This window comes from Engystomops pustulosus, chromosome 9, assembly GCF_040894005.1.
Source record: "Engystomops pustulosus chromosome 9, aEngPut4.maternal, whole genome shotgun sequence".
Classification (NCBI taxonomy): Eukaryota; Metazoa; Chordata; class Amphibia; order Anura; family Leptodactylidae; genus Engystomops; species Engystomops pustulosus.
The window spans coordinates 46,420,820-46,435,464 of NC_092419.1; positions in this window are offsets into that span (position 1 = coordinate 46,420,820).

Genomic DNA, 14,645 nt, shown 5'->3' on the forward strand with positions numbered 1-14,645 from the left:
ATACTGCAGATTCTAGTGCATTTGAAAGTAAGGCCTGTCGCTTTTGTGTATTTTATGCCATGACCAGCTGTGGACACATTGGGGCAGATTTGCTTACCCGGTCCATTCGCAATCCAGCTGGGCGTTCTCTGCGGTGGATTCGGGTCTTCCGGCGATTCACAAAGGCAGTTCCTCCGACGTCCATTTTTTAAATGCGCTGGTTTCTCCGAATCTGTCAGGTTTTCAATTGGCCATGCCCCCCGATTTCTGACGCGTGCAAGCCGGCGCCGATGCGCCTCAATCCGATCTGTTGCGCCAAAAACCCGGGGCAATTCAGGCAAAATCGGAAATATTCGGAAAACGTAAATTGACCCCCATTGTAGAGAAGCTTCCCCATCTTTCTGTGGGCGTAAAGATTTTTTTTCTAATATTAGTTTTTCCCTGTTCAGAAAAAACATTAAATTAGTGGTAGGTTATATTATGAAAATCACTATTGATCATAAGAATGGAGGAATTAGAGGTACTGCTTCATGGTATTAGAACACTGGGGTGCATGCTTACCCAGCGCTCCATTCACTTCTACGGGACTGCAGGAGACTGCTGTTCAGAATATCCATTAAAAGTGAATGGAGTGCTTAGTGAGCATGTGAACAAGCAACCCAAAGGCTTGGGGTAGTTGGGTGCAATTGGTAGAGCAGTTGTTATCTTAGTAACTTGGGGTTCCAGCAGGTACCCTGTATATATGTTATAAGTGTCTACAGTGGGTAAACCTCTTTAATATTTTTAAAAAGTTCTCAAATTTTATTCTACTATTGATGTTTACACAATAAAGATCATTTTTGATCCCCTTACTTTACTATTTTAATTCAATAAAGTTTTATTGACGTTTTAGCTCCTATCATGGGGGCTCTAGTGAGAGGAGTCTGAAAAAAACAAAAAAATCAGTAAAGGGGGCATTTGGGGTAAACAATTAAGGTTACGGGGGCATCTGCTGTGAACTGGAGAGGCTGACTGTGGACTGCGGGGGGCATGTGCTGGGGCTATCTATATACAGAGCGGGCACGTGATGTGGCTATCTATATATGGAGTGGGCATATGCTGGGGCTATCTATATATTGAGTGAGCATGTACTGGGGCTATCTATATACTGAGGGGAAACGTGCAGGGGCTATCTATATATGGAGTGGGCATGTGCAGGGGGTATTTATATACTGACTGGGGATGTGCAGGGGCTATCTATTTACTGAGTGGGCATGTGCAGGGGTTATCTATATACTGAGTGGGGATGTGCAGGGGCTATCTATTTACTGAGTGGGGACATGAAGTAGAGAAGGGTCTTGTCAAAAGAGTCTAGCTTGTCATGGCTTAAAAATGTTTTTGTCAAAATAGAAATTGTGTATACAATGTTATGTATCAATGTGGGAATGGATGCTGGTGCGGGAGGGGGGGGGGGCACAAAAATCTTATAGTCACGGGCCACAAAATTCCTAGTGGTTGCCCTGCTCCTATCAGTGATGGTTGGTGTAAAATTCCAGAGTGTGAGCGGGGACTCTCTAAGCAGACACATCATCATCCCTCTGTGCGCTATAAGATGTTGTGTGCTGACAATGTGCTTAGATTATCAGGGTACAGTTTTATCTTCACTTTTATTTCGTTTCTGAACATTCACTAGTATCTGAAACATAGAAAAAGAGAGATGAGACAGCTCTGCTATACCTCCTTCCCTGCTATAAATCTTATCTTATCTGTAGTTTGTTGAGTAAGTCTTTGCATGATGCTGCTTGCCAGTAAGAAGTGTCTGCGAATGTATTGTAATGGGGTGGGGGGGGGGGGGCTGGATGCAGAGCACTGCAGTGTGCAGATAAGAGAAGTGATTCATGAGAAGAATCTGCCCGACCATAGTCAGAAGATTTACATTATTAAATATGAAATTACATTATTATTAGTATTATTATTATTATTAGTATTATTATTATTGAAGCACTCCCTTGGCCAAATGAAAAGATTTCAATCACAAAGTAGTTAATGCAGTCTAGAAAGGCAAACCTTTATTTCATTTAAATAAAATTATTTTATCTTATCACATATCTTTAAAACTTAAAAAAATAGGCTGATGATTTATGAACATAATCCAATATCTGCAAGTTTAGAGTTAGGTAAGCATACAATATTGGAGAGCAGAGAGGATGTATACTCATTGTACATTGATGGGCATAAACATGTCCTTTCATCGAGGTGCGCTCACTATCTAAGCAAAGAGCCTGAAACACCTCTTCCACTGGTGACTCATCCTGGTTGTGCTAACAAATAGAAAATAGCGTGTCCCTGTAAAGAACCATTGATATTAATCATCCCATTTAAGAGAAGTTACATGTCTGGAAAAAATGAATCACCATTTGTTCTATCTGATATTTCAATTGAATATCCATCCCAGGAGTACAAGTACTGACAAAGTCATAGACTGATCTCCGCAAGGACTGCTGCGCAAATAAAACCTGATTGAAAGAGACCAGAGAATGGATAGTCCTAGTTTATCAGCGAATGTGATATTGTCTGTAAGATCCTTTGGTTACAACGATGTCTCAGTGTGAGGATCAGACATTGGAGATGAGAGATTATTATTTTCTTATCGCTTGCTAAAAAAAATTTTTTACAGTGACATGCCGACAACGCCTAAGCAATAGCACAACAGAACTGCAAAAAAAAGGGGTGTTCATGATAATAAGACATGAGCCTGTCATTACTGCCTCCAACTAATAACCATATTTGCAGGGGCGTAACTAGGAGTGCCAGGGCCCCATAGCAGACTTCCCGCTTAAATATTACACACATATATAGTCACATATTTATATACCTAAATACATAAACATACAGTTCTTCACTCACACACATTTATACACTTTTACACACATATACACACATATGCACACATATAGAGCATAAAGTATATACACACCATACACCATATACACATATAGCATATAGACATAACATATACACACACATATACTAGATATAAACATCACACATACACACACAGTGCCATATACAGGGTACAGCAAATATACACACACACAGTTTATACACACCATACACCAAATATACATACAGCATATACACATCACATACACACACATATAGAGCATAAATACATCACATATATGTTATACATGTATTATGATACTTGAATAGGATATGACAGCGCCCACTGACGCGTTTCAGACCTCATAGGGTCTTTTGTCATCTATGACCAAAGATCTTTTGAGGTCTGAAACGTGTCAGACAACATCCTTATTTTTTCATGAATTTATTAACATAGTGCTGTCCTGTTGATTTAGATCAATTAAGCTTACACCACATTACATTGAACAAAGTGAGTACCGTCGTATCCTTTTCAAGTTTCTTATACTACAAGGGAGTCAGAAACTATCCCTCTTGGAAGAAAACAGTTCAATTTTGGTGTTTTGAATACATATTGTACTGTACAATGTGCAGCATAATATGTATATAATGGTGCACATCTCCCATTCTTTTAGTGTCAGGTCAGATGACAGGGCCTCTTGACACTGTGGGCCCCTGTGGTGGCTGCTATGGCTGCTACCATTGTAGTTACACCCCTGCATACTTGATGTCCAGCTTCAGTCATATGTGGGTAGCAAAGTAAAAGAGGGATTACCTGTTTACCCCACTCTTAGGCTGGCTGAATCGTTGTGTGTACTTGATTAACTAAACTATAACTGCTAAACCAAATTGGTTTCCTGAGTATAAAGTTGATGTATTTCTATAGGCTCGCCAAACAAATTTGTGATTCCAGACAACTCCTTTAAGAAGCACCAACTTCACGTCTAAAATGTTCCAACATTATATGGCAGATATGCTGCTTGTAGCTTCGGAAGTGGTATATGGTCTCCCATTTTTATGTTTTCCAAATTTTTTGCTTTTACTGTAGTAATAATAATTATGAATGTCGTGATTAAGGTTAAAACAACATATACTATAAAACTCGCATAGACACATGTTACTAGTGAAGCTTGTTTAATCACATTACTTACCGGTGTAAACATCCATAGTTCATGGATGCTATGTAAAATAATCAGGTTGGATGTGCCATATGAGCACTGCTGACAAAGTTATAAAGTTATAATGCTGCTTCTTGTAGGGATTGAAACTCAACTTTAAGAATCAGTAAGTAACTGATTATGACACTTAGGAGTCTGGTGGCTTCAGCTTATGGTATAAAAACTCTGAATTTAAGGTAGGAGATGCAATATCCTTTCCAGTATTCCCTCTTTTATGTTAAATATTGGCTGTTTATCTATAGAGAAAAATGTCTCAAGGTCATGTGCAAAAGAGCTAAGATGAGTCACTTTTAGAGGCTAGAGGAGGAGCATCACTTGATACACTTGATCTTTATAATTCTTTGTATCACACTAAAACTTTGCATCACTAAATCTAAGAATCTCATCTTTCATATAGCATGATTTTTGTAGTTCTGTGTGCTAATGGCACTTAGAGACAAAGATGGGAATTGTATCTTTAGTAGAACATACCCTACCTTCTGGTGCTGTTAGTGGTGTAACAGCTAAAGACCTTTATAGGATTAGGTTTTCCAAATGACGTACAACCCTGAAACTTGACACTTCAACCCATGACTGTTTTAATTATATCACAACTACCTCTTCATAAGACAGACAACCTTGGATGTCTTCCTCATACCAAGTCTTTGGTTTTCCAGATGAGATACTACCCTGTAAATTGAAGCCTCAACTTGTGACTGTCATATTATACTGCAGGGTCTTTTAATGGCCTCATCTGCATTGCGGACCGGCTCTTGGTGGGCCCGGTGGAAAAATTAAAAAACATGTACTCACCAACAGATGAGTCCCCTTGACGCAGGCTCAGCAGTGCGGTCTCAGTTGAAGACACCCGTGCAGGTTCCTCAAAGACGCACCAGTACTTAGCAAAGCAGGAGGTGATGTCAGCTGTAACTGGGTCTTTTCTGTCCCAGAGAGGAGTATACTATGCCTGGGCCGTCCTGGAGAGGAGGCTGATGATGAATGCCACCATAGACCGTTCCATGACGAACTGTGGTGGCATAAGCTTAATGTGCAGGGAGCACTGGGTGATAAAGCCCCTATGCAAATTGGGGTCCTCATCATACTTGGAAGGCATGGAAAGTGTCAGCCTTGGTTCAGCGGAAGGCAGGCTAACCAGAGTAGCAGGAGGAGCCACAGGAGCTTGCTGAGTAGCCATCGATTGCTGTCACATTGCGGTGTCTTGTCCAAGCTGTTCACCTTGCGCTGCAATCTGTCGGGACTGTTGGACCACGATGGTGGTAAGATCAGCCAGGGGGGCGGGGTCCATGGCCTGATCTTAATGTCAGGTACCAGGTGTAGTGGACGCACTGGACCACCGTGGACAATGACGTAAGCTGACACCTGGGACTGGAGTCTAAGTGGTACCCAGTTTTCAACAGTGACAATTATTTTTGTTTGCCGATTTTATTTGGGAGAAGGTGTTGTCTACTATATACAGATTGGACTTTTCTTCCCATATTTACCTTCTGTCTATGATAAGTCCTATTTTGCTAAATCGGCATGCTCCCTTTTCCCCATTCAGTGGAATACCACTTCCCTTTTTATGTAATAATTCCCCAATGCTTGTTTTTTTACCCTTGACATTTGTCCTACTAGGTTTCTATACCCCATTCATGGTCTACAAAGATGTCTAGTTACCAGATATTTCAGCCTTCATTCTTTATCAGGTCCAGATACATTTCTTAGTGTTTTCTTTTGCATGTTGTATACCATATTGTTTCTTATAGTTGTCCCTATTCTTTAGTTTTGTAATAACCTGTGTGTGTGTTTATATCCTGTATATTTTTTGGTGACACCATTCAATATCACAGTAGTGTTAGTACTTTACCACTGGTCTTGTTTCTATTATATCTTTTCAATGAGGATGGAATAGTTTTACTTTACCTTCATGCTTTGGCGCAAACTGTAGATGACTGTATTTGGACATTGCCATGCATGGCATTACCATGAACAAACGGAATATACAGGAACGTATTCTTCTGGCTGGCCTGAAATTGTTTCAATCTATGTCATCCTAACCTTACCTAACATTTCAGCGAGAAGTGGCAGAGGTGTAAGGAGTATACTTGCACCTCCGCTGGCAGAGGTATGCAGAAGTTCAAATGCGGTTACATGAGGCGTTTGTAGGTTACAAATTAAATAGGCCAAAGGATTTTAAGGATGATTCACTTAGTGAGACAATGTAACATAGCAGTCTACAAGTACTTAAAAAGATGTACTAAGTCCTGACTTTTATATAAAAGTGATTGGGACAGAATGATCTGATCTTCACAGCATTTAGATAAACAGCAGGTCTGAAGTGTTAAGTCATCTTAATTTTCGTGCCAGCTGCAAGGTAGTGTAAGGAACATCAATTTCTTTCCTTTACAGATTTGGTTAAGCTTTTCTTTCAGCTATAATTATATTGTTCCTGGTCTTTACCAGTGGTCTGGTAAGGACCTGTCTTAGGACCTTCCTTAATATACTCACCCACTCCTAAACCTCAGAGATATTTATAGAAAAGTATTATTAATGTGAATAAATCCCTGGTGTAAGATAGAACTCTCCTCTACCTACCTGTGACTTTCCTTCATTTTAATTCAGGCCCTCCCCTATTCTTCCTCCTATCCTCTGTATTGATTTCAATGGGGAGCTGTAATCTGATAGCACAGTGAGCTTGCAATCTGTACTGGGAGACCAAGACATCATTCACTAGATATTTCAGACTAAACATTTGTTCAGAATGTAGGATGGAAAGGGGGGAAGAAAAGAGTCTGATATTTGTAGAAGGAAGCATTTTTCCCTGGTAAGATAAATAACAAAGTTTCATATACAGGCGGTCCCTGGTCTCCATACAAAGTAGGTTCTGTAGGTCTGTTCTTAAAGGGAACCTGTCAGGGAGATTTGGGGCACGGAACCACCCACAAGTCCTTATGGACCAATGGTTTAGTGCCCCTTATTGCCCTGTATAAAAAAAACTTTTATACCCGCCTGCGCTCCCTATACCGGCACTGTGTTGCAAGTAAAGCCGCAGTGGTACACCCCAGCTTATCTGCGTGAACGGCGCATGCGCAATGAAGCTGTAGTCTTATTTAGGCTTCACACAGCATGGCAAGATGAGGCACTATGTTGGCACAGCAGCAGATGCGATGTGACTCATTGGACTTGCATCTAGTTAAGTATCATTTTTAAGTACATATGTACCTGTAGTATGTTTAGGGTCCTAAATCGAAAGGATCTGTTTAAGTTGAATTTGTAAATCGGAACAGGTATATTTAGTAAGTGTAACTCTAAATAATTTTTTCTTCCCTGTGAAAATTGGATTTTGGGTTGAGAAGGGAAATAGGATAAACAGTAAGGCTTTGTTGCAGACACCTTAAAGTTGGTCATTGTAGCTGGAACTATAGTTCAGTGAACTGGCATCCAGAGAGATTCATCGGGGGTCACAGTGGCCAGAGAGGTCTGTTTGTAACTAGGGGGTCGACTTTAAATCGGCTGTTTAGTCAGGACTGCCTGTAATCACTTGAATCACTGATTTACGTACAGTTTGTAGAAAAGCTATTAACCATTAAAAATTGCCCAACATATGTTCTCAATCCTCAATAACAAAAGGTACTTATGAAAGCTGAGTGCATCCACAATCATGCAGATGATAATAAGAAATGTCAATAAGAAATAATTGCACTTCCCGTACCTCTGTAACCATTGAGACATCTTAGATTGTGTTCATTAAATGGAGATTTTACTACATGCTGAAAAATCCCAGTGTTCCACAACAGGTGCTTCCAGAACATAACTCTTATTAGCATATTTTGCTAAGAGATTCGTTAGGTGATGTTCCAAGCTGATTAATTCAATAAAAGCACATGGAGAAGACACACATTTATAATGAGAGGACAGAATCCACTGAACTACTTAACAATCTGCAAGGAGCTGGCAGCGATCGGTGAACCCTATAATGGCAGAAGAAAAACAAGTGTTGCTCAAGCGCACGCACGGGGAGAGCCAGAGCATTTTAGTATTTGGGCAGTGTTTGTTTTTATTGTAGCAGAGATGGAATAGGAGATGAAAACAATAATTAGAGAAGAAGGTGGGGCCCTTTATAGTAAGAAAGACAATAGTACCACATTACACCTGGGAATTACTTACATCATCGTGTTCCTATTTCAGTCCAAGTTCCCCAGGGAAAAAACTGATCTGCTGATTGAAGTTTATTGTCAGTTTACAAGCAGTCAGGTTGGGACATTGTGACAGAATTATTTTGTATTTAGGTGCCAAGGTATTACTCAGCACTGTTCAGGTTGGGTAAAACCAGGTGATTAGTTGGGTTGCAACTAAGCAATCATGTTAGATAAATACAGAATCGACCTTCATCCAACATAACAGCAGTTGTATGCCTAAATAATATTCTTGCATCTATGTAATAATCAATGACATAATAGGACTCTATTCGGGTTTCTAACTCCATTACAGAACATTGGGGGGAGATTTATCAGAAGTTTCTGAGGTACAACTGTTCTAGTTGCTGATGGAAACAAATCAGAGCTTAGCTTTTATTAATTTAACAGCTGTGGGAAAATGAAAGGTGAGTTCTGATTGGTTAACATGGGTAACAGTTCTGCTTTCAGACACTTCTGATAAATCTTCCCTATTGACTACCTGTGAAGCTGGCCCAATTGTCTGAGAGCCATGGAAATGATAAGATGCACCCCACCAAGGGCACAATGGCCCAAATTTGTTAAAGCGTTTGACCAGTTTTCTGTCTGACTTTGCAGTGAAAAGAACATGAAAACTGCTTGCACATGTATTTCTGAAGTGTCTGCGTCAGTTTTGTGTAGCGGCTGCACTGTGTCCAACAAGACAGAAAAAAAGACAAAAAAATGGTGCACACTTTCAGAGCGGTGCAGGGGGCACCAGAATAATGGAGCCCGGCCCCAGTTTTGATTAACCTGGCGCATTCTGCACATTCCGCAGATAAACTTTGTAGTACAGTTTGCACATTTTGATAAATATGGCCCAGTGTGAACAGAATCTAGACAAACAAAAGAGTGTCAGATTTTGATAAATGATCACTCTATGTACACATAGGTGAAGGGGGTTAAACAACCATGGACATTGTTGTTTTCCATAAAATAATGATTAGTTTGTGGATTCAGGGTGTGTTACTTCCGGATATGCATCATTCAATCCTTGCTGAAAATCACATGTCTGTTGCTTAACATCTTTTATGTCATGTACAAATTATAACAATGTACTTCAATGTTATAGATCCACAAGAGGTAGACTAACTCCTAATATAGTAACCTATTTGTTAGCAGCATGTTATAGAACAGGAGCTGAGCCGATTGTATATATTGTCCTATCTGAAGGCAGCATGTTATAGAACAGGAGCTGAGACAATTGTATATATTGTCCTATCTGCAGGCAGCATGTTATAGAACAGAAGCTGAGGAAATTGTAAATTTTGTCCTATCTGCAGACAGCATGTTATAGAGCAGGATAAGCAGAGCAGATTGGACATAGTGTAATCCAGCAGACAGACATCCAGCATATACACACACATAGAGTATATACACATCACACACACATCCAGTGACTACACACCCATACCTCCCAACTTTTCACAAATAGAAAGAGGGACATTAACCACGCCCTTGGCCACACCCCCTTCTCGCTGTTCAGTGATTGTTTTCTTTCAAAGCTGAATTTTACAAAGGTGATCACATAATTTTTGAAAGACTCAGAGTGCGGTTACATGTACCACTAGCGCTGCATTTACAAACGCAACGCTAGTGTATTGGGCGCGTCTTGGCTCAATCGCATTTGCGTTTCCAATGAAAGAATGTAATCGCTAAGCAATCACATGGAAATGCAAATGAGATGGGGCCGAGGCATTCGCTCATGCGCTAGTGTTACGTGTAAAAAAACACTACCCTAGTGGTGCGTGTGACCGCACCTCGATGTGTATACATGCAATATGCAATAGTGTCCTCAAGAATGCCCACACGTGCCCATCTGCTTCTTGGCACCATCTGAATGGTGAGCAATAAGCTACATTCACACGATGTATGCCCGCTGCAACGTAGTACGGCGGGCATACACCGGCGCTGGGGAGAGGAGCAGGGGATGAGCACAGCTCCCCCCCCCACCCGCCGCTCTCCATAGGGATATACAGCGCATGGCGCCGTATCACATAGAAAGATGGGACATGTCCTATCTTTCTATGGGCTACGGAACAGTATGGTGCCGCACGTGTGCTGCACCATACCGCTCCCATACAGGGCCATGAGCCCATAGAACTGTATGGGGGACGTATATCGGCCGTATATATGTCCCCCATACGTTCATGTGAATGCAGCCTCAGTCTGGTGCGGAGTTAGAGACATTAGTTTAATCCTGCATCATTAATGGCCCGTTTAATTTTTGCATTTTTCAATCCTGAGCTTTTTATATTTCTCCATGTACAGAGCTGTGTGATGGGATACCAAATTTGTAGGTTTTATAATGTTTTCATACATTTACAAAAATGAATCTTCTGGCGCTAAGAACTTTTTCATACTTCAGTGCACGTGGTTGTAGTTGGGGTCATTTTTTGCGAGATGAGATGCCATTTTCAATGCTACCATTTTTAGGACTGTAAGACCTTTTGATCACTTTTTATTACATCTTTAATATTTAGCAAAATGGCAAAAAAGTGGCATTTTTTGACTTAAACGCTGTTTTCCGTTACGGAGTTAAACTCTGGGAATAACTGTTATTATATTTTGATAGATCGGACATTTTCGGACACGGCAATATCTAATGTGTTCATGATTTTTACTGTTTATTTATATTTATATCAGTTCTAGGTAAAGAGGTGATTTAAATATTTATGGGCTTTGTTTATTTTATTTTTTTTACAATTTTTCAGATCATCAAGGGTACTTTAACCCTAGGTTGTCTGATTAATCCTACCATATACTGCCATACTACAGTATACTACAGTATGGCAGTATATGGGGATTTTCCACATCATCTATTACAATGTGTAAATCGCACATTGTAATAGATCGGTTACAATCAGACAGGTGTGGAAATGCTTAGTAACCTGTGAACTTTCAGTCATGAAAGTTCACAGGTTATAGCGAGGGTGCAGGCGCCGCTGTCCGCATCTCCTTCATGCCCTCTTGGCATGAAGAAGGCGCGAGGAGCAAAATAATCGCAATGTTTGGCGATTTGCAAGGCGTTGCGATTATTTCAGGGCTTGTACGTCACAAAACTGACACACAAGCCCTGATAAATGTCTTCTATCATACAGTCACTGACCTTACTCACTGTATGATGGGAGTAGTTGTCCTCCCTGGTCCCTGCTGTGGAGATGGTCAGTGCTGGGGCTTCACAGAAGGCAGCGATGTGGTCTCTGTGCTGCCACCCTCCCCCTCCACAGCTATCAGGAGCTGTAGAGGAGTCTCCTATGGCCGGGTCACCTCTCCTGCTGTGCCCCGTGATGACTGGAGACACAGGAAAAGCTCACACAGGGGAAAGAGGAGGAGGAGGGGGAACAAGCAGGAGCTGCAGGGAGTCTCCTATGGCCGGGTCCTGCCCCGTGCTGATAGCTGCACTGACTCCGGACACCAGGCTCAGCTCTCACAGGGGGGAGGGGCCCGCCCGGGGAAGGCGGAGGAGGGGGGAGTGCTGGGAGCTGTCAGCTCACTTCCTTGCAGCCGCACTGCTCCAGTGCCCGTGTCTCTGCATCTATAGCAGTGTGTCCCGGGACCAGGAGACGGAACTTCGTCTCTCGGTCCGGGACAATGGCAGGAAAAGCGGGACTATCTCTCAACCACCCGGGGCAGCGGGACAGAGGTGTAAAACCGTGAATGTCACGCTGAAACCGGGACGGTTGGGAGGTATGCACACCCAATATGCCAGATTCTGGGTCCTGCTGACAATGTGGGCCCCATAACAACTGCTATGGCTGCTACCTCTATAGTTACGCCCCTGATAGTGTCCTGTCTGCAGTAGGCATGTTATAGATAACAAGCAGCTGAGCAAATTGTACACAGTGTCCTATCTGCAGAAAGAATGTTATAGAACATAGTGTCCTATCTAAAAGCAGCATATTACAGAACAGAAGAAGCTGAGCAGATTATACACAAGGGCTTATTTACTAAGCATCCGTGCATGCACTTTCGTCAGACTTCCCGACATTTTCGGGTTTTGCGCGGTTTTGACAGACAAAGCACTCTCTGTGAACTCCTCCGGACTGGTAAGTAAATGTGCCCCGTAGTGTCCTATCTGCAAGCAGCATGTTATGGAGCAGAAGAAGCTGAGCAGATTGTACATAGTGCTCCTTTATGCTGGCAGCGGGTTATATAGAAGGATGAGCTGAGGAGACTGTACATAGTGTCCTATCTGCAGGAAACATGTAAAATAAATCAAACGGATCAGCGTTGTCAGCATGTTACAAAGCAGAAGGATCTGAGAAAACTGAACACTGTTTCCTATACGAAGGAAGCATGTTATAGAGCAGAGGGAGCTAAACAAATTCTCCATAGTGGCCCCAATATATCACTCTGTCTGCGCCAGTTTATTAGCTATGTTTGCACTAAAAAGAACGTCTTTGGAACTTGCACATGTATTTATGAAGTGTTTGTGCCACAATTGTGATGCAAGCTGTATAATGAAAGTGCACCAAAGAGCAAAAGGAGCAAGTGTTTCCACGCTTTCTACAGCAGTGCGCTAGATAATTAAACACTGAAGTACTGAATTATCTGGCGCAACCTGCACAGGAGTGAGGCAAACTGCAATGACTAATGACTCATTAGCATAATTTTAAAAGTTGATTTTAGAAGGAAAGAGGCCATGGATAAATATAAGAAGATTATAACAGTCACGGTGCCTGGATCTATGAGTAAGTGTCTCTGGTTTATCTTGCATGATTTTGATGGTAGATTTGTTCATGATAATTTTTTATTTCATGGATTTTGTTACTCTTTCCTCACCAAAATCCATGCAGGAAGCACTAAATAAGACTCTGCCAATGATGCAAGGAATAGAGAATGAAATGTCCATTTTTACTGTGATTTTCGTTATGAAACTTTAGCTGGTGGGCACAAACGAACTCCATTGAACTAGATGAATAATCAGCTCGCAGATCTGTGGCTGTAAACCACAAAAGCAGCATAAGGGACAGCATAAGGGGCACCATGTTGTCACAGAAAAAAACTGTGCAAGAAAACCCTAAATAGATTAGGCACATCTTCATTTTGGTACCCCAGTCTTGAAAAATGTTTTACATAGTATCAGATAGAAGTTCTATGTTTACAATATTAATATCCACATTGCAAATGTGTTAACAAAACACAGTTTATACACTACATCAGCCAATGCACTGTGCAACCCTCATTAGCTTTATCATAAGAGTACAATACAGTTAATTCTAGTTCTGCATGTTCTAAATATAAAGGAGGAAGGAAATTTCTTCACTGCTGCTTACTGAATTTAGGCAGAAGTGCACCTCGATGTGATAATGTTATACAGTGACACATAAAAGCCAGATAGAGGCTTTCTGTTTGTAAGTAAAATTCAGAATGGAGAAAACTGATAACACAAACTTCCTGACTTTTATCAGCTATGTGCGGCTTGCAAAACATGTGTAAAACTTTTTTTTTCTCAAAGAAATTCTAAGAAAAAAAAGAGTTAAAACTGGGTGTTCTAGATGGACCCTGTTTCTTTGTAGATAAACAGCAATATCCCCATAAGGGAAAGTGATAAGAGTGAAGTACTGCTGAATATTGCCTACAAGCGGATATGGTTTGTATGTGTTAAAAAGTGATAAGTTGTGTCAAGCACGTATGGTGTGCTGTGCCCTGTTCTTGCTCATTTAATATATTTAATACTGTCACACTTGAGTGTTTTCCTTTTTCTAAAAGAATCTGAGCATTTACATGCGGTTGGAACCATTTTGAAATACTTTGAAATAAAATTACTTTGTAATGAAAACTACTCTGCTCAATTCCCCAGTTCTCCCTACATTAAGAAAGGGGCTATTCTTCCAGCTCCGATGTCTATGTTGATTCCAGCGCAGGAGACAACCCCTGCAGCAAAAATGGGGATCATATGCTTCACAGCAGGTGCCTTGTTTAAAGGGCCAATGGTGATGATGATCCCACCTCAAGCGGCATATCGAGGACCCCTGTGGGGGACGGCAGGTCACCAGTAGTACAGACTTGTCAAACCCTGGCAAGTCTGTACGACGAGAAAAATCTATTCTTTTTTCAATCCTTTATGGCATCAATGTAATTGAAAGACAAAGCGGTGCAGCACAGACCCATCTTTGTGCACAGCTCTGCATGACACAGGCCGTCGTGACGTCATCATGGCAAGAGAGGATAAGGAGATTGAGGAAGCGTTGGTCTGGAGCCTAAGGTAAGTACAAGGTTTAATATTTTGGGGGGATCTCTAGGCTGTATATACTATGTACTACTGAGCTGGGGGTACTGGCTATATATACTATGTACTACTGTGCTGGGGGTACTGGCTGTATATACTGTGTACTACTGTGCTGGGGGTACTGGCTGTATATACTGTGTACTACTGTGCTGGGGGTAC